At 39.7% G+C, this 22,195-nt stretch overlaps 1 long non-coding RNA gene across 1 annotated transcript; it reads right to left on the bottom strand.

Annotated features, from left to right (window-relative positions):
• Positions 1–347: 347 nt before the first annotated feature.
• LOC148013565 (uncharacterized) lies at positions 348–3,531 on the bottom strand. Its single transcript, XR_015688927.1, has 2 exons — positions 3,168–3,531; positions 348–485 (listed from the first exon to the last, which is right to left on the bottom strand). It is a non-coding gene; the product is annotated as an uncharacterized LOC148013565 (long non-coding RNA).
• Between the last annotated feature and the right edge of the window lie 18,664 nt (positions 3,532–22,195).

Below are 22,195 nucleotides of genomic sequence, written 5' to 3'. Positions count from 1 at the left end.
GAAGACCAAATAGAGAATGGTAGAAAGAGAAAACTGGACTAGAAAGGAGGAAGCTATAACAATGGAAGGAATTTGACATAAGTAAGCTTCTCAAATGCGTATCAAAAGTGAGGTGCATTTTGCATGTGATAAATCTTGAGAGAAAGCATACCTTACCATCGAGGGAAAAGGCCACGTAGTGAACCAACACACATACACATACACACATGCTTGCTCATGCGCTCACAGACACAAAATATATGTACACATGCACACATGCATCAACACATGCATACATTTGGTGCAACTTGGCGCTTAGAAGAACATAACAAATATATTGTATAGGATTAAAATTTTTGATAAAGTATTCCTACATATAATTACAAACAACAATCCACACTTGTATCAACAATCCACACCTTTGTTCTGGAGCTCCTTCCTTCAGTTCTCAACCATGTACATAGGAACATTCTTACTAGCAATACAAATCATCAAATTCTGTGCACCTGCCAATTTGATACCAAAGTTTTTGTAAAATTAAAGGGTTAGACATTTACTATCAACTTTGAAGTTGTGTTTTGGAATTTTTGTACTTCATTTCCTTTTTTTTGTGAACATTGCCATAAAAAGCCCATGCTTTAATCAACACTTTGGATTAGATAATAAGTAGGGTCATTAGTTTCATTGAATGAAATCTTTTTTAAGGATACTCCTTTGACTTCTGCCATTGGAAAAGAAAAAAAAAATCATATAAGGAGAGCATTCACGAAACACATTTTTGGTAGTAAACATGAAGAAATGGAACACCTAAAATTCAATATTTTGGACAATTTTTTTCTTTTACCATCTTCAAAACTGAATGTTCTTTGAACTTCAAGTAGCTCAAATGGTTGGGGTGTGTGAGAATGATCTGGAAAGACTTGAGTTCCATTGCAATTTGCCACGGCTCAAATGAGCAGCTCCGTGATGCTACCCTGCTGGATGAGATCGCCCACTTTGGGATTGTTGGCGCATCCCCCACATTAATAAAAATATGCCAAAAGACACTGCATTACTTTTAAAAAAGGTTCAAGCTACCTTGAGATCCTGAAATTTTTTTTGGACGTTTTTGTAATTCAGTTTACATAAAATATTGGTGTTTTCTGAACTACATAATTTCTGAAGGAGCATTCAGCATTGATTTAAGGCCTTCCAAGTTCCAACTGCGCTGGGGCTGGGCCGCTGGCCAATGAGGAACTACTGGCACGTGTCCAAAAAAATGATTGGTTCATGAACTTTTTGCAGGGCAAACGCGAGGCAGCGGCTCCTGCTCCTTTGTACAATGCAGCCGCCAGCGGCGAAGGAGGCAAGTTGCAAGGCAAAAAGGGCAAACGTGATTCGACTGAACTAACCCTGACAAGACCTACTACGGTACTACGCTGGTCCCTCATGATCGCCTGTAAAGGCCTGTGGGCTTATATGGACAGGAACTGCTGGCCCTGGCCGGGGCGCCAGAGAGAAAGAGAGAGAGAGAGAGAGGGGTGTCACGTGTGTGCACCGCGCACACACGCGCGCGCGCGTTACTGTTGAGTGACTGGCTGTGGGGGGGGTGGGCGGTGGAGTCACGTTCTGGCCTTGGACTTGAAGACGGCTTTGAAGAGGGTAGGGTCCAAGTCCGAGTCCCACCGCCCCGTCAGCGCCAGCTCGGCCGCAATGCGGCCAATCTCGTCCGATGACTTGGCAGCGGCGCCGCAGCCCCCTGCGGCCACGAACACGCGAGCGGAGGCCGGAGAGCGGAGGCCGTCAGCGGCGTCGATGTAAGGGCGCTTGTGGGCCGTAAAAGACACCACGCAGGGCTTGCTACGGACGCGCGTGGGCTTAAACCCGGGCATGACGTGGCAGAGCAGGGCGCTCTCCAGGGCCGCGCTCTCCTCCTCCTGGGCGCGGCCGCGGGCGCGGGCCCCGCCCGCGAACCAGGCCGCCAGATCGGCCTCGCTCCGGCCCACCTCCGGGGCCTCCCACATGGTGCCGCCCACCTTCAGCGCCACGCTCCCGTCCGGATACTTGGTCGGGGGGCAGCCGTATATCCACTTGAGCTGCTTGTTGCCACGCAGCCTCCAGATGAAGGTCGGCATCTTGGCCAGCCGCTGCTCTTCCTCCCCACCCTCCTCCACTTCTGCCAGGACCACCGTCCGCCCGTACGTCCTCAAGTCCAGCGTCTGATCCTTGCAGCCGCGCGGCGGGACCAGGAAGCTTGAATACGACCCCGCGCACACCACCACCTTCTTTGCAAGCAAGGTGCCGCCGCCACTTGTGGAGATGCGCACGCCGTCCGCCGTGGGCGTTATGTGCTTCACGGCCTCCCGCACAATGCAGGCGCCGTTCTTCTGCGCCACTCCCAGCTGCGCACTCACCATGGACCTGGGGTTGATGTATCCTGCACCGCCCCGCTCCACGATAGCAGCAGCGCCGGCTGCAGCCTCCGCCTCATCGAAATGGAAGAAGGGGAAGGCGCGGCCGAGCGCTGCCCCGTCCAGCGCTGCCAGCTCCTGCACGGCTCCGTTCTTCTCCCCCGCCTGAAAAGACTGCCGCAGACCTGGCTGATAGTCTACCCGGAGCGAGCCGACTGGGTGGTGAAACGCAATGCCGGAGTCCAACTCCAGCGCTTGATAGCGGGCCATGGAGCGGGCCGCGAGAGCAGCCCATACAGGGTCAGGGTCTGTGATCCTAGTAAGGCGCCCCTGGTCATAGTGCGAGGCGAAGGGGCCTTGATGCGTTTGCCAGCATGCGGCTGCAGGCTCCGGAGGTCCGATGGCTAAAAGGGAACCGGAGCCCAGCAGCGCCTGCGAGAGATGGCGGCACGCTGCCGACCCTATGAGGCCTAAGCCTATAACTGCAATAGGGAAGACAGGCGAGGGCAAAAGCTGGAGACGAGGACAAGACGATGGAGCCGCCCGTTCGTCATCATCAGTGGTGGCAGCAGGGGCCATGTCGCGCGCGCGCGCAGGCAGAGAGAGAGAGAGAGAGAGAGAGAGAGAGAACAAAAATTAGCGATTAGCTAATAGGCAAGGTGGGGGGTGTGGGCGCCGATAAATTTTTATGTCCAAACAAGAAGATGAAGAAAAAAACAAGAAGGGGGCCGCGATGGCAGAAGAAGGCATGCATGTTTCGCGTGGCCTTGTTTGCGGCTGCGTGTGTGAGACACGTACCTGCGTTGGAGCAGCTTTATTGAGCGCCAGGATCGCGCAAGAAAGATGGCAGAGTTGTGCAAAGCAGCGCACAAAGACTCGTACAGAGGACGCTGCTGCTCTCCTCGCAAACCACCAACCATGCCATCCCGTGGGCCTCAACTGATTGTCCGGCCACATGGACGGCTTGTGTCCCACCCCACTCCACTGCCCATGCTCTAGAGTCTAGAGTCTAGAGTCTAGTCACAGTGTGTTGGCAGATATCTATCTAAACGTCCCGCACGTTCCATTACTTTGATTTCTTTCACATCAGTCTCTACCCCCTTGTCCTCCAAACCACTTGGACGACAAGGCTCCCTCCCACATCCTCAACGTGTTATTTTGTGTCCATGGGTAGAAACAAACAAAGAAAAGCTTAACATGGTGCCACCTACCAAGTTCCAACATAAGAATTTGGGTGCATGGGCCTCAGTCAAGACTCTATAAAGGATGTGAATGCACTTGAGGACTCGAGACTGTGAATCCTCTTCCAATTCTAGTTAGAATTCTAGTTAGGATGTAAGGCTTCTAATAAACGAAAGGAAACACGTTTATACTAAAGCGATCCAAACTCGAGCAATGGTGCACACAATTCAAGATTTAAATGAACCTTTGAAAAAAATAATTCAAGTGATGAACAAAACTACTTCATTGTTAGAACAATATCAACTATAATAGTGTGGAACTAATGACCTATTTCAGCATGACCATCTGCAAGTATTAAGGTAATTATTAACCTAGGGCTTGTTTGCATGAGAATTATCAATCGTCTCTTATCTAGGGGCATGTACAAATGTAAGCTCTAAGGACATTACGACTACAAGTTTGATAGCTTAAACAATTTGCAATAATGATATATGAATTTTCAGGGCCTTTGGGACAATGGGATAGAGATTCGAATAAAAACCTTATTGATATATGAAGTAAGATTCTTAAGATCCTCGCCATCTTCCTTTCCCCACTGTCTACCACTTCATATTAAAGAATTTCAAGCAACTTTTCTTATACTTTCAAAATGTACACTAAACTTGTATAAAGTGGACTAAGACTCCAAGTCATGTAAGCACTTTTGCTTTTGTAGCAAATCTCCTCGATACTTCTCCCATACATCCTCTTAAATATTCTATAGTTATGTAGGAACTTGAAGCAAATATGCTTGAATAGCATGTTTGAAGTCTCCAAGTTGGTGCAATCCTCCTTGGTTTGTGGAAGCCAACTTATGACATGTTGAATTTCATCTTGCAGTTATGCCATCAACAAGTACCTATAAAGTTCAAAGGTGTCAATCGAATCTCCAACACATTTATTTGATACTTGCATTACCCATGCGATCTTAAGTTTATAACCATTAAAAAATACAAATCTTAAGAGATATTTCTAAAGTTTTTGAGTTGAGAGAGAGAGAGAGAGAGAGAGAGAGAGAGAGAGAGAGACTCTATATGCATGCTATTAAGAACTTTTAGTTAGTTCTTGTTTTGTAATATTTTGGTTTCTTAATATGTGTATTTGTGCCAAGGAACACATATACATGTCAAGAAAACACACAAGTCTAGTGTTTACAAAAATCAATGTCTAATACAAAATAAAAAATGAGGTTTCATGTAAAATGAATTGTAAAAAGACATCAAGATTGAATGTAGAAGGGTTAAAACGTTGAACTTCACAAAAGTTGTACATATAAAAACGACAAATATATGCAATTTAGTTTAAAGATTCCTCTATAGTTTTGAGCTAAAAGTTTTTATATGTCGTACCGAAATTGTTGTTTGTGAGCACTGCATAGGTCATCAAGTAAGTAACTCATGTATGCTTTTGAAAAACAAAGAAAGTCCATCCAACATTTCAAGATTTTCCACCATGTACATGTCAAGAGGACACATGGGTCATTAAGATAAGAAACATAAGTATAATATGCTTTTCAATAAAGAAAGTTCATCCAACATTTTGGGATTGTCCAAGAGTGTCCTTACAATTCTTGTCTCATGTAACCGAAATGTTGTAACTTTTAGCACATGTTATCACATGTGTATTCCTCAACCCTAGGTACTTTGACATAGTAATGTAGAAAAGTTTGCTTTGAAAAATTGCAAAGATATGTCCATAATGAACCATCATGTTCTCATTTGTTAACTGTCTCAATCTCTAGAATATGCAAGACAATTTAGATTGTAGTTCCTCTTCCTAGATGACTCTTTGAGATAATCGTTCTGTCTTAAGTTAGCAATGTCTAAGAAGTATATCAAATAATAAAAAAATTATACTCGTTTTTCTCATGCCAACTCATTCAGCATGTGTTCAAAATTATCTTGTTAAACCCACCTATTTTGAATCCCAAGTCTCCAAGTATCAAATCATGATCATAGTCAAGTGCCTTAATGTAATTGATTTGTAGTTATTTTACATATCAATTTTGTTCATAGTACTAATGTATGAGTATTGGCTTAGAACTTTCTTGAAGCAAATAGTAATATCAATTCTTACAATGATGCGGAGCTTCCTTGTTGAACATGATACCATCAATCCTCACTTTATGGAAAGCCCAATGTATAGGAAATCATGTTTGAAAGAGGTACAATTTTTAGCATATTGGACTTGAATAACTGAGGTAATCCTAACACTCCATACACTCACAATTGACTTCTTTGTCTTGCAACGAGATGACTTACTTCGTTATTTTGGAAAGCTTATGGGCCTCAAACCACATTTTTGCCATGCTTAGGCTTCTTAATTAGTTCTTACAACTAGCCCGTACATGTACATCAATTGTCTAATTAAGCTAGATACTATGAGGAGTTTACTTTATCATCATTATATTCCTTGAAAATGGGTTGTACCATGAAATTGGATGCATGTTTTCATTGGTGCCTCTAGGCTCCATAGAAGCATAAGGAGGGTTGGTGCCTTAAAATGAATTAATAACCATTCTAGGACAATACCTAGGCTCTATGTTTCCATAATGGCTCTTAGATCTACAATATGACATGGGAACATCCCATTGTATATCAATATCTTAAGTTCTTCTTAAGTTTACTTTCGTCTCATTTAAACTAGTGTTTGATCAATGCATTAGGCTTTATTATCATGACTAAAACAAGTAATGCCCCCTCTAGCCACATAAACATGCATTCTAAATGATTAGCTAAAAACCGTGGGAGCTTAATCTAACCAAAATTAATATTATCTGAATGAGATGATAAAAGAAAAAAAGAAAAGCAATATTTAGTAACATGACAAAAAGTTCTAAGAGATGTGCTAAGTGTTTGGGAGAAAAAGGTAAGCCGAAAAAGAAAAGTAAGAGTTACTTGTTAACAAGAAGAAGATAAGACATAACTTGTACACAAGTGGAATATTTCCTCAAAGGTAAGTGGCTTTAGAGTTCCATTTAGAACTCAAAGAAAGTTGGACGAAGCCAAAAGCACAATAAGCTAATTATCCTTTTCTTTTTTGGAAAATTTTTTGAGGCCCAACTTGGCATCATGCCTCTTTTTAGAGTTTTCAAATGCGAAGCCCAAAAATTTATGATAAGCTCTTAAGAAATATAATATCTAGAAAAATCTATGTAGAGGCAAGGTGTCACCATAATGTCAATTTTACCTAGTATTCTTTCGAAGTGAAATTATTGAAATATTTGAGAGTTAAGATTTTTGTGAATTTTTAAAATTGAAGACTTTAGGAAGTACGCATACAAGCACATGTGCGTGCGTGCGTGCGTGCGTGCGTGCGTGTGTGTGTGTGTGTGTGTGTGTGTTAGAGGGGGGATTCCCCAAAAAAACATTGAATCATATAAAACTATTGAAAAATTAAAAATGATCTTAAATTCAATGACTATTTTGAAAAGCATCAAGAAAAACACTATATACATTGAGATTATCTTTAAAAATTGAACTATAATTAATAAACATTAAAAATATAGTCAAATGGGATTTAGTATACTTTTTTGATAGTAAATCATTTGGGTGCACTAGATCTTCAATTTATACTTTGAAAATGTATACAAACTAACATTTCATAGAGATAAGTTTACAAATTAGGGAGTTAAATTGGATTTTATTGATAATAATCCTTAGGGATAGTCTTTTTAAGCCTAAGTAAGTGAAGGGTCTAACTATTTGCTACATCCACACAAAAACACGGTTAGAACCATCTATATTAATACATATTGTAGGGGCCATTACATGACTTAATTATTATCTCAATCACATGTACTAAGACACAAGAAAGACCTAATTAAGGACATGTCAATCTAGTTATCTAATTATCAATATGATTCAAGGTAAAAAAATAAGGGACTCCCATGATTTTTAGTTTGTAGATAGGTGGGTGAATGTTTGGTTGATCAATTATAAAGAGTTTAGAAAATCGGTCGAATGTTAAGAGAAGACCCAAGCAAAAATTTGCCCCTAATTCTTACCTTGGTATGATTTATTCAACTAAAAATTTTAAGTAAATTTTGCACTAAAAGATATAGGTAGGTCTAGGTTTTCTATAAAACCGATAAGAAATAATGCTCATAAAGTGCCTAATGTATTTTAGAAGATCAATTAATATTATATACATCTTAAAACATGAGGATACAATCATTTATTGACAATTCAAAAGCTCCTTATCTAGAAAAACCAAAGGTAAAGTATACCAAAGTCCTTCAAAAAAGAGCTAAGGTTTTTTACATGAGGAAGGATCAAGTTATAGACTAAAAATAATCATAACACCTTAAGTAACTTTAGGCATGGGGAACCATTTTATTTTATAGGAAAAAAGAATGTATTAGTATGTAAATTCACAAAATTATTTTGAAATTAAGGCTAAAAACTAGATTAACCCCAAATAAGCATAGCTATTAGAAAAATAAAATATTTGACTAAATTTAGAGAGAAGTTTTTCTCAAGTAATATAGATTTTCAACATCATTGGCAAAGTAATCCAAGCAACCCATTATATTATATTCATTAGAGAGTTAACTGCCTTGATTATTCCAAATAGAGTTGTAAGTAGCATGTACATTTACATAAAGATGCAAGCCACACTAAAGTATTGTATCATAGGGAAATGGACTAACTCTTTTGTGCCAAAAAATACAATTCATACAAGACTATTCCCAAGTGTATGCTACCAATAATAAGATATCAGATAGCTATTGTTCTACATAACCTTTTGAATATCTAAAGCTTAGCTTGTACTACACTATCTTCTTCTTCATCTTGAATGACTACCACTTTATCCAAAACTTAACCCCAAGTGGTTTATTGTTTGTGATGTTAACTACTCGTTTTGGATTGATTAGGATAGTTAATGTGGAGTAGTTGTCAACTTACAAATGCCAAGTATACTTGCCAATATATAACTAAAATATTATGCAAGTCGAGATTGTTAGCACGTTGTCCCTTTGTTTGAAAAGAATCACCATTCATTGAGTGTAGTAACCCAAGCAAGAAATTAACTCTTAGCCTTCATAGCAATTAAAGATCTTGCATGACCAAAATTAGAATTAGGTTAAATGTGAGTTCATGAGCCCCAAAGAGAAACAAGTAAGTCAAATTATTATGAATATTTTTGTCACTATGAAAACAGCCTAGACATTAGTAAATTCCTCTATGCATTGCAACTCATCATGCTATCGTTAATGTGTGAGTGCTTTTTAAATCAACCATTTAATAGTAATATAAGAAAGACAACATGCAACCCTTAAGGAAGCAAGAGCATGCATGTGAGGACCATTTCATTTCATGTGAGGTCCACGTATTATCATTATGTGTATCTGATCCAAGAAAGTAACTATGAAAGGAAGTCGTACATTAACTCAAAATGGATTAGATCATTGCATATGAGGCCATTCCATAGCCTATCTATTCCAATTGACTCATACAAGCATAAATGAGAGGACACTGAGAGAAGCAAGTTATTACCTTTGAGAGCATGTGTGAGTTTCTAAGATCTATAAGCCTTTGAGAGTAGGTTATCAATCATAGAAAAACTATGAGAGCATTTCAATCTACCTATCTATGCGAAGGGTAACTATTAATCGTAAATAGAAAAAATGATATTAGTAAAGCAATAGTGTAATGTGTTGGCATTCATTAGGATGGTTTTTTTGTCACTATAGTAATCTAAGGACCATCATTTCCAATGTACAATAAAGTGGTTTCATTATGAATTTGTAATATTAATATGAGAGCCAAGCTCACTCATATGCAAATTGTATTAGTTGTATTGGTAGACTAGCATGGATAAAGCAAGGTGCTCTATTCAATTTTCATCCTAGGATGGCTCATGCACCTTAGGAAAGCATGACACAAATAGAGGACCAATCATAAGGCCATAAAGTGGGTTGAATGCCCAAAAGGGGTGGAAACTCTAAAGACTCATGTACAAAAGTAATGAAAAACAATAAAGCATATACTTGTGAGCATTGCACTTCAAGTGGAGTTTCATCTTTAAATCACTTGCAACAACTTCAAATATTCATGTCAAATCTTTGAGCTTCATCTTCAAATCTTCATCTCAAGAAGGCATGTCTTCAAGTCCCTTGCAACAAACGTATATCACTCACCCATCCTACTTTTCCTCTTTATTAAATGAGATGATGATGGTGATGAGCTTTAGGTGAGAACAATGGCCATTGGAAAGAACCTTTCAAAATAGGAAGGCAATAATCATTATCTAGGCACCATTCATTAATCATGAAATGTATATAAGCACTTTCCTAAAACTCTCAAACCCACACCTCAAGCACACACAAACTCTCATGTACACATCTCATGCACATAAACTCTCATGCACATGAATCCTTGTTCACAAAAGCTTTGGTGCATACAAATCCTTATGCACATACCTCCAAAATAGGAGGAAATTATGAATATCAAGCACACACAAACTCTCATGTACACATCTCATGCACATAAACTCTCATGCACATGAATCCTTGTTCACACAAGCTCTGGTGCTTACAAATCCTCATGCACATACCTCCAAAATAGGAAGGAAATTATGAATATCCATGCACCATTCATCAATATAACATCACACACCACCACTTACTAGAACTCTCAGGACCACATGTTGATTACACACAGACTCTCATGCACACACCTTGTGCACACAAGCTCTCATGCACATAAACCTCATGCATACAACTTGTGCACACACTAGAATTCTTGTGGATACACCTCAAGTGCGCCTTCTAGAGTACACACCACATAGCCCTCTACCATAATACCTTAGAGTGAAGGGAGTGAGACCTAAAGTGGAAGCATAGAGTGAAAGCAAAAGCTATGGTGGAAGGAGAGAGAGAGAGAGAGAGAGAGAGAGAGAGAGAGAGAGAGAGAGAGAGAGAGAGAGAGAGAGAGAGAGAGAGAGAGAGAGAGAGAGAGAGAGAGAGAGAGAGAGAGAATATGGGAACTCCAATAGTCACAATGTGTGACCGGCCTTCTCTTTACACAAATGTTACTGAAAGAATAAAGAATGAAGTGACATTAATGGGCCTCACCACATCTGCAATGTACAAGTGTGCAAGTATAGAGGTACTATTAGTGTAACTAATACATAAGCAATTAGGCTGCTACACATGCTTTACCTCCAAAAACCTCCCACTTAAAAGTGAATGTGCCTCTAGTAAGGAGAGAGTAAGAAAAAAGTGACAAAGTACAAATGTACATAAGTACAAGAGGATGAGAAAATATGTCATCTTATCCAACGCCCATCAACTTCCTAAGGAAGGCAAACGCTTTGTTGAGAGAATTTTAGTAGGTAGATCTACAAGATTTTAGTCAGATGAGAACTTGATGAGATCAACTAACTTGTTGTCAAAGACCTCTCTGATAAAGTGGTAATGCACCTCAATGTGTTTCATCTTCACATGGAAGATTGGATTCTTGACCAACTAAATAGCACTCATAGAATCCAAATGCAATGTAAAGACCATACCAATAATGTTAAGGTCTACTACAAAACCACCTAAGTAGAGAGCCTCCTTGCAAGCCTCAATGGTTGCAACATACTATGCCTCTATATAGTGATAGGATCGTGCAATTCTACACCCTAGACATCCAAGAAACAACACCTCCAACAAAAGTGAAAAACATCCAGAGGTGAACTTCCTATTTTCTGCATATCCTGCATAATCAGAGTTAGTGTACCCCATGACTCCGATATCCTAGCCACCATAGCACATGCACATAGCAGTTGTGCCCTATAGGTACCTCATGATGCCCTTGATAATATCCCAATTCCATCTGCCAAGTGTAGCCATATAGCATCCAAAAACTCCCATTATAAGTTTTATGTTAGGACAAGTGGCTATCATGCATACATCAAACTGTCCACTGTGGATGCATAAGGGATCTTGACCATCTCGACCTTCTGCTCATTAGACTGTGGACAATCAACTTGACTAACCTTCATGTGAGAAGGTAAAGGATATCCAATAGGCTTAACATCCTGTAGATGAAACCACTCAAGAACCTTCTGCATGCACTCCTTCTGTGACAGGTAGAGGAAGCCCTTAGAGCAATCATGCATAATGTGCATCCCAAGAATATGTGAGGCTTGTCCCATGTCCTTCATCTCAAAGATCTTCTTGAGTTGATCTTTCAAGGCATCTAGCTCATTATGAGCACTCCTAGCAATCAGCATATTATCCACATAGAGGATCAATATCATAAGGTTACCATCACAAGCCTTCTTGGTGTATAAACACAGATCCATATCACTACATGAATATCCATGTGAATGCATAAAAGCATCAAACTTGTAGTAGCATCCCCTAGGTGCGTGCTTAAGGCCATAAATACTCTTCTTCAATATGTACATTAGGTATTCCGTGCCATGTTCTACAAAGCCCTTAGGCTGCTCCATGTACATCTCATCATGCAAGTCCCCATGAAGAAAAGTTGTCTTGGCATCCATTTGATAAAGATCCAAGTTAAGCTAGTACCAAGCATAGGGTAGTCATCTTCACAACAGGAGAAAAGACTTCATCAAAGTCCATACCATATTCTTGCTTGAAGCCCTTAGCAACCAATCTGGCCTTCTATCCTAGTTGGGGCATCCAAGGATACTTTTCAACTTGTACATCCACTTGCATGGCAAATCATGCTTGCCCTTAGGCAAAGAAACCAAATTCCACATATGATTTTTTTGCAATGAGTCATACTCTGACTGCATGGACCTCTTCTAAGAGTGACTGTCACCTCTACGCATGGCCTCATCATAAGTAAGAGGCTCACTAGCATCTGTCACCATCACATAATCCATAAAGGGCTCAAATTGTGTAGGCTATTGTTTATCTCAAGTAGACCACCTCAAAGCTAGCTATGGGACATGTACATCCTATGGAGTATCAGGGACGTCCACACAAGATGTTGTCTATCTCAAGTATATTGCCTCAAAGCTTGCTATGGGGGCATGTATATCATGTGGAGTATCGAGGGCATTAGTTGTTATTGCTTGCTACTACTGCTACAAGCTATCTAGCTGGCTATATAGTAGTAGGAGGTTCCTCTTGAAATATTACCCTACATACCTCAACAACATGCTCAGGCTTCTTATACATTTTCTTCTCATGGAAAACAACATCATGACTATGGATAACCTTTCGAGCCTGTGGATCCCATAGTAATAGCCCATCTCACATGCATCCCCATAACCATGAAAGATGCATTTCCTAGACTTAGGATGTAGCTTATTGTGATTGTCCTTGGGTAATGGCAGAAAGCCTCACAACTAATAATCCACAAATGAGCATATGAGGAAGGTTTTCTAGACCATACCTCCTCTGCAACGTGATAGTCGAAAGTGGTACATGGGGAATGATTTATCAAGTGTATGACAATAGTAAGTGTCTCAACCCAAAAATATTGTGGTAAGCCTACTTGGCTAACCATATTGTGAACTCACTCCTAAATTGTCATATTCATGCGCTTAGCCAATGAAGATAATGAAATACTTCATGTCACCTAACTACTTGCAATGCATGGGACGACATACATACATCTGAATGAATGAGAGCCAAAAGGCTCACCCATGCATGTCATACCATACTTTCATACGTATTATGTGTATGACTGCCATATATAAACAATGATCACAAGACTTAAAGCACTTGTAGTAAAAGAGAAGAAGATACTACAAATGCATAAGCATTTTCATTCCTTTCAAGAACATATGCCCACATCAATGCGATGATGCCATAGAGATACATGTGGAATTGTATCCACTGCCAAAATATGGTCAATTAACCCAGATACAAGTAAGGGCTAGAAAGTATTAGACTTAGTACCACATGCAATGACAAGATTCCATGGGCAATCTTCCATGAGGAATCACCAAAAGAAACTACATAACCTACATCATTCAAAGTCTCTCCAAAGTGCTAATAGAGATAAGGCTCTTCGTGAGAGTTCGTACATGGTATATATCATGAAGAGTAAACATGCAACTTGCCAAACAGAAGTTGGATATTACCAATACTAACTATCTCCAATGTTGGGTCATTATCCAAATGAACAAATCTAATAAAACTACAATAGGAGCAAAACTACTCTCTATGAGGGGTCATGTGAAAGGAAGTCCTTGAATTTATCAGCGACCACTGAGTATACCTGACAAAGCATTAGTCAATTGTGAAGTATCAAGAGAAGAAATTGCAAGTATGAAATCATCACTAGAATCAGTCTCCACAACATTAATCTCTTCAATCTTAACATTGGACTTGGTAGGGACAATGTTGCGATCATCATTTTTGTCTTGTGCTTTATCATTGCCCTTTTCTTTGCACTTGCTCTCATGCATCTTATGGAACTATGGCCGAATATGCCCTACTTTCTCACAGTAATGAATGAGGACTTATGGGCACGAGACTTACTGTGAGACTATCCACATGACTAAGAGTAGGATTGTTCATAGTCTCTCCCATGGTGACCATTATCGCTTCTACCATTATTGCCTCTAACTATCAAAGCATGGGAAGCATTGTCATTCTTTTTGTTAACCTCTTCATTAAAGAGTGCACCCTTTGCATTCTACAATTATAACACATCAGTAGAGGTATATTGGCACACATAGCAATACAAAATGTATCCCATGATTCAAGCAGTGTAACTAAGAGAAATAAGGGAAAAAGAGTACCCTTGCATTCAATCCCCTACAAAGGCAAATGATTGATAATGAAATGAAAATTATTTAAGTGAGCTAACATAGAAGTGCCCTCCTTTATGTGAAGGTCCATGAGTTGCTTCAGCCAATACATCTGAGAAATAGGGATTTGCTTGTCATAGACATTGCAAATCTTTTCCCGTAATTCCCATGCAAACTGCACATCAGAGACAACATTATAGAACACCCACTTAGAGAGGGATAATATGACGGTGGACTTACATAGGTCATCTAATTCAACCCAATCCTTTGCATCAATAAGTTTGGGCTTGATACCCTTATGTTTCAAAGGCATGACCTACATTTTCTACACTAAAACTTTCCAGATTTAGGCCTTTCATTAGTTGTAGTTGGTGACAACCAACTTGTCAATATTAAAGACAATACTATCACTCAAGCCATTAACCATAATGAAGGCAAACAAGTGCACAAACTGTTGAAGTAGGCTGTTGTAATTACTATAGATAGCCCTAAAACCACTACTAAATCGGACTGAAACAAGGGGTACTGAGGAAGTAATTAATTATCCATAAAGTCAATGCAAAGAACTATCAAATGAAGGTGACTGCTCGCATAAATAGTGCAGTAAACTACTATTACAACATGTTGAAGATGAGTGCATAAGTAAAAAATCAATGCAAAAGAATCAATGATATAAGACAAACTACAATTGCCAAGGAATAACTCCAATGAGCAATGAGTGAATATGCAACTAGTACCGAACTATCAGAGAATCAATGTGTCAAACTGAGACACATCCCATAGGCATAACAATCATGCATAGAGTGGGTCTCACGGGTAACAAAAGAGATCAACTAGAGGCACACCGGACCGAGCAATGTAATGGAAGCTCAATACATAACCAACCAAGATGCATACATCACTAACAATATCATGATAAAGATAGGTACCGGCCCAAAAGTAATGTCAAATCAGTCCACTAAGCATCACCTACATATATAAAGCATGACAAAGCATGTACATGTCACAAAGTCCCATGGTCTCATTTATAAGACCCTTAAGCTCAAATGCATAACCAAAAGCTAATGTAGTATCCAAATGTCAAGAAATGGCTCCCATTGGAATGAAATTTGAACGCTAAATGTGCAAATAAAGCTCAAAACATCATGTGGAAGGCATCCATATCCAAGATCTAAGTAACATATATTCAAGAGCATCAGACCCAAGTAACTTGCAAAAGCACTTATTAAAGCACCAAATAATCATACATAATAGTGAATGGCAATCCATCTCAAGATTCAAGGCTCCAATTTTAGCTCAAAAGCAATCCAAAAGCATAGAAAAACATGTAGCATGAACCATAAGCATCAATATATCACCTGAAATAATCGATAAGCACCTAGAAGCAATAGGCATATGCTTTCACTAATAAAATAGGTGTCAACCCCCGGTTATTACAACAATTAGATCACTGTCAAATTGAGCAAGGACACTTCTCAAATCAATTCCAAAGTGAGCCCAAGCATAGGTATATCATCCCCGAACATGGTAGCATCACACATAGCCACTCATGCATCAAACGAGTATGCCACTAATCATGGGCCATTAAGGAGACGGGGCTGCCATGTTATTACAACCTGTAAACTATAATGCATAGTCAATAGTTGAAGGATAGCACTCCAATGGAGTGTTCAAGTAGCAAAAACCAATGTCAAGGGTATAGAGGTCCATCCAAAAGCTAGAGAGGCTACCAATGATGAAGGGGTTGCTACTAATTATTGTGAGAAGCTATCCAGATTGGTGCAATCAGTGCAAGCCTACCGTGAAGGACTGTTCCACATTTTGCAGGGTAGGGCCAGTTGGGGAGGGTAGGAAGGCACTAAGAGGTGCTTAAGAAGCCTTCAAGAAAGGTGGGAAGCAAGTCAAACTTCAATGAGAAGCTGTAGGTATGGCTAATCTATTTTGCAAGTTGTCTATTGTGACTAAGCTTAAATGTAGCTGAAGATCAAGCTCAAGGGAGCTCACTGAAGCCATGTAGCACCCAAATAAGTTGGGAATAGGGGAGGGTCACAAATCATAACTCTTCAAGTTGAGCTATGGCTGCCATGAAAGAAACTACTATAGGCATTCAAAAGAGATCTGAAGCAATGTCGGGTCGGGCTCCTCAATGCCAGTGCAATGGCTCTAATTCTAGTTTGAAGGGAATTACTATAGGTATTCAAAATAGAGCTAAAGCAATGTCGGGTTAGGCTCCTCACTGCCGATGCAATGGTGGCTGTGATACCAATTGAAGGGAGTGAGCCTTGAAGTGGAAGCACAGATGCTTTTGCACTTGTACACATAAACACAGGTGAGAGGGGGGATGTTCTCATGAGAGAAAAAGGGTACTCCCATACAGGAGTAGCTAAGGTACATCCACATAGGCTCTCTTGGACTTTGACCCATCTCTTAAACAAATGTTACAAGTCCTATGCATGCAAGGGAACTAGCACTTTCCCTAGGGAGAGATTATATGAGAGGTTTTACATTGCAGGTATAGAATATTGTAAAGATCTTCATCCCATGTTTGTGCCATCACCTCTTCTTCAACACACAATTTTCCTTCTTCTATAACCTTCAATCCAATCTCATGACCTTCAACAATAATCCATAATTGAAAACCACCAATCAAGGATATCATAAGAATGCCATAATCTCTAGTAGGCTTATTACCAACCACTACTCCACCATTTACCAAGTTCCTAGAAGCATTGTTCATCAATGAACACCAAAAATCCTCCAAGAACAACACTTTGACATCCCTAGCACCATCTTTGATGCAAGCAAAAGCATGCTACCTATAATGGTGAGTGCCATGGGACTTGCACTCATCTAGGAGGGGGTAATGTTAGCCACAAATAGCAATGAGAATGCAAGCCGACCAAGAGTGCAATGTGTTGACATTCGTTTTGGGATGAATTATATTTTTTAGATTGCATTGTAACAATTTAAGGACTGTCATGAGAATGAAAGTCAACCAAGAGTGCAATGTGTTAACATTCATTGGGATGAATTATATTTTCTAGATTGCATTATAGTAATTTAAGGAACCTCATCTATAATGTGCAACAAAGTGGTTTTATTAAATTGTAATATTAATTTGAGAGCCAAGCTAACTCCCATGAAAATTATATTAGTATCAATAAACTAGCAAGGATAAAGCAAGGTGCTATATGTAATTTCTATCATAGGATGGCTCATGCATCTTAGGGAAAGCATGCAAATACAGAAGGATCTTTCAAGAGGCTTTAAAATGGAATGCATGCCCAAAAGAGGTGGAAGAATAAGAAAGAAAAGAGCAAGCTATTTATGTAGTGCAAACTTTTTATCCCCTTGCTTTTCCTATCTTCTTACAAGCTTTGTGAGAGTGAAGGAGAGGAAGAGAAAATGAGAATGTGTCTCTTAGCACTCATGCGCTCAATGATGGAACATTGGACAGGCTTGAAGGGAGTGAACTATGAAGTGGAAGCAAGAGCAGAAGCAAGAGCTCTGGTGGAAGGAGAGAGAGAGAGAGAGAGAGAGAGAGAGAGAGAGAGAGAGAGAGAGAGAGAGAGAGAGAGAGAGAGAGAGAGATGTGGGAACTCCAATAGTCACAATGTGTGACTGACATTCCCTTTATTGAAATGTCAATGAAAGAATAAAGAATAAAGTGGCAGTGATGGGTGCCCATCACCTGCTTGCAAGTACTAGTGTGCGGGTAACTAATACGTAGTGCGAATACTATCAGTGTAACTAATTCACGGGTGGCTAGACACAGGCACCTTTACCCCCCAATAACCTCCCACTTAAATGTGAATGTACCCCTACTGAGGAGAGAACAAGAAAAAAGTGACAATGTATAAATGTACAAAAGTACCATAGAATGAGAAAAGACATCATCTCATCCAATGTCCATCAATTTCCTAAGGAAGGAAAAACGCTCCGCTAAGAGACTTTTAGTGAGTAGATCTATAGGACATTGGTCAGTTGAGATCTTGACAGGCTCAATGGACTTGTCCTCAATGACCTCTCAAATAAAGTGATAATGCACTTGAATGTGCTTCATCTTCACATGGAAGACCAAATTCTTGGCCAATTGAATAGCACTCATAGAATCCAAATGCAATGTAGAGGCCACATCAGTAATGCCAAGGTCTACCATTAGATGGTGTAACCAAAGTTTCTCCTTGCAAGGCTCAATCGTTATAACATACTTTGTCTCTGTAGTAGATAGGGCCATGCATTTTTGCACCCTGGACATCCAAGAAACAACACCTCCAACAAAGATGAAGACGTAGCTAGAGATGGATTTCCTACTATTTGCATGTCCTACATAATCAAAGTCAGTGTCTCCCATGACTCGTGTATCATGGCCATCATAACAAATGCACATAGCTATTGTGTCCTTCAGGTATCTCATGATACCTTTGATGGCATCCTAATTCCATTGGCCTGATGCAACCATATAGCATGCCACAACTCCCACTACAAATGCTATGTCAAGGCCAATGGCTATCATGGCATATATCAAACTTCCCACTACAGATGCATAAGGGAACTTGGCCATCTCGGCCTTCTTCTCATCAAACCACAGACAATCGGCCACTAACCTTCACATGAGAAGACAAAGAATAGCCAATAGGCTTAACATTCTGTAGATGAAATCGCTCAAGGACCTTCTAGATGTACTCCTTCAGTGATAAATAAAGGAACCTCTTAGAGCAATCGTGTGTAATGCGTATCCCAAGAATATATGAGGTCTGTCCTATGTCCTTCATTATAAAGCTCTTCTTGAGCTAACCTTTCAAGGCATCCATCTCATCATGAGCACTCTAAGCAATCAACATATTATCCACATAGAGCATCAAAATCATAAGGTTGTCTCATCACAACTTGTGTATAAACATAGGTCCATATTACTACGAGAATGTCCATGTGAATGTATAAAGTCATCAAACTTGTGGTACCATTCCCTAGGTGCCTACTTAAGGCCATAAAGGTTCTTTCTCAATCTACACACTAGGTGGTCCCTACCAAGTTTTGCAAACCCCTTAGGCTGCTCCATGTAAATCTCATCATGCAAATCTCCATGAAGAAAAGTTGTCTTGACATCCATATGATAAAGATCTAAGTCAAGCTGAGTAACAAAGCTAGTACCAAATGTAGGGTAGTCATCTTCACAATAGGATAAAAAACTTTATCAAAGTCATAACATGCTTTTGCTTGAAACCCTTAGCAACCAATCTGGCCTTATATGCAGACTTGGGGCATCCAGGGGTACTTTTCAACTTGGACACCTACTTGCATGGTAAAGCACGCTTTTCACTAGGCAAAGGAACCAAATCTCACATATAATTTTTATGCATTAAGTCATACTCTGACTGCATGGCCCTCTCCCAAGAGTAACTATCACCTCTACACATGGCCTTATCATAAGTAAGAGGCTCACCAATATTTGTCACCATAACATAATCCATAGAGCACTCAAACCACATAGGTTGTTGCCTATCTCTTGTAGACTATTCGTACATGGGGATCGATTTATCAAGTGTACGAATAGTAGTAACTGCCTCAACCCAAAAATGCTATGGTAAGCCGACTTGGCCAAGCATACTACAAACTCAATCTTGACTTATCCTATTCATGTGCTTAACCATACCATTTTTGGGGTGATGTGTACCGAGCAACCAAGTGACACTTAATTCCCCTCTCGTCATAAAACTGCTCAAAGGCTTTAAAGACATACTCACCCCCATTATCCGACCTTAGGCATTTCAGCCTCCTATACCCAAACTGGTTCTCAACCAAAGCAAGCCTATGTTGAAATGTAGCCAAGACTTCCGATTTCTCCTTAATAGGATATGCCTAGGCCTTATGCACATAGTCGCATCAATGAAGGTAACAAAATATTGTGTGACACCTAACAACTTGCAAGATATGGGACCACATACATTCGAATGAACGAGAGCCAATGGCTTACCCATACGTGTCATACTAGACTTGTTATGAATATAAGGTGTCTGCCTATCATATAAACAATGATCATAAGACTCAAAGCACTTGTACTCAAGGGGTAGAAGATATTGCAAATAGGTAAGAATTTTCATTCCTTTCAAGGACATGTGCCTAATACCACAATGCCAAAGAGATACATGTGGAACTGCATCCACACTGCCAAAATATGGTCAATAGAACTAGATACAAGCAAGGGATAGAGAGTGTTAGACTTAGCACCATGTGCAATGACAAGATTCTCACAAGTAATCTTCCATGCAGAATTACCAAAAGAAACTTTGTGAGAGCCCGTACTACATGATGCACATCATGAAGAGTAAATATACAACTTGAAACAAACTACAGTTGGACATTGCCAATACAAACTATCTCTAGTGCCAAGTCATTACCCAAACAAATTGATCTAGTTAAACTACGATAGGAGTGAAACCACTCTCTATAAGGGGTCACATGAAAGGAAGCCCCTAAATCTATCAGCCAACACTAAGTATACCCTAACAAAGCATCAATTAGCTATGAAGTGTCAAGAGAAGAAGCTATAAGTATAAAATCATCATCAAAATCAATCTGCACAACATTAATCTCTTCAATCTACATGTTGGAAACTTGCTAGAAACAATGCCACGATCATCACTTTTGTACTATACTTTATCCTTGTTCTTTTTCTTGTGCTTCTCCTCACGTATTTTATGGCATTGTGGTCAAATATGCCATGTTTTTCCACAGTAAAGATAAGTCAACGAGGACTTATAATCACAGGACTTACTACGACAATCTCCACACGACTGAGAATGAGAATGATAAGAGTCTCTCCCATGGCAATCATTACCGCTCTTTCCATTATTTCCTCTAACCATCAAAGCATGAGAGGTAGGGGAAGTATCAATATTCTTTATGTTGACTTATTCATTTAAGAGTGCACCCTCTACACTCGATAACTCTAGCCCATGAGTAGGCATGTTTACACACATAACAATATGAAAGGTATCCCATGTTTCAGACAGTGTAACCAAAAGGAACAAAGGGGGGAGATTTCCCTCGAATTCAATCCCTTATGAAGACAAATGGTTGAGAATAGAATAAAGCTCATTTAATTGGGTTGATATGGAAGTGCCCTCCTTCATATAAAGGTCCATGAGTTGCTTCAGCCAATACATCCAAGCATTGAAGCTCTGCTTGTCATAGACATTGTGAATCTTTTCCCATATGCCCCATGTGGACTATCCATCAAAGACAACATTATAGAACACCTACTTAGAGAGGGACGATATGATGGTGGACTTACATAGGTCATCTAATTCAGCCAATCCTCAACATCAATACATTAGGGTTGATATCTTCATGTTTCAAAGGCTTAACCTGCATTTTCTACACTAGAACTTGCCAAATTTGGGCCTTCAAATAGCTATAGTTGGTGCCATTCGACTTATCAATATTAAAGATAGCACTATCATTGGAACCACCAGCCATACTAAGGCAGTAAATGCACAGAGGGGAAAAGAAATTTGTTGTAATAACCTACAAATCAAGCCCAAAACCACTGCTAGATTAAGCTGAAGATAAGAGAAACTACTGAACCAAGAAGCTATCCACAAAGTACAAATAAATGAATAGTAAATGGAGATGATTACTCACATAAAAGTGTAGTAAATTGCAATTACAACTTGCTAAAAAACCCAAGGGATCCACTAGGGTTTACCGTATGGTACCAGTGAGTGCAAGGGAGGGGGGTTATTTAAGGGAAGGAATGTACATTTTATAAGGTAAGGTCCCATAAATAGGGGGTAGATAAGGGGTATTTTCATATATTTCTTGCACGCAAGTGACATCTTCTTATTACTACTAGTGAATCCCCCGTGCTGAAAAAT

This window comes from Lygodium microphyllum, chromosome 26, assembly GCF_053477565.2.
Source record: "Lygodium microphyllum isolate KBCC chromosome 26, Lygodium_microphyllum_v1.1.10, whole genome shotgun sequence".
In the NCBI taxonomy this organism is placed as follows: Eukaryota; Viridiplantae; Streptophyta; class Polypodiopsida; order Schizaeales; family Lygodiaceae; genus Lygodium; species Lygodium microphyllum.
Note: the sequence above shows the minus strand (reverse complement) of the source record. Positions and strands in the feature narration are given on the sequence as shown.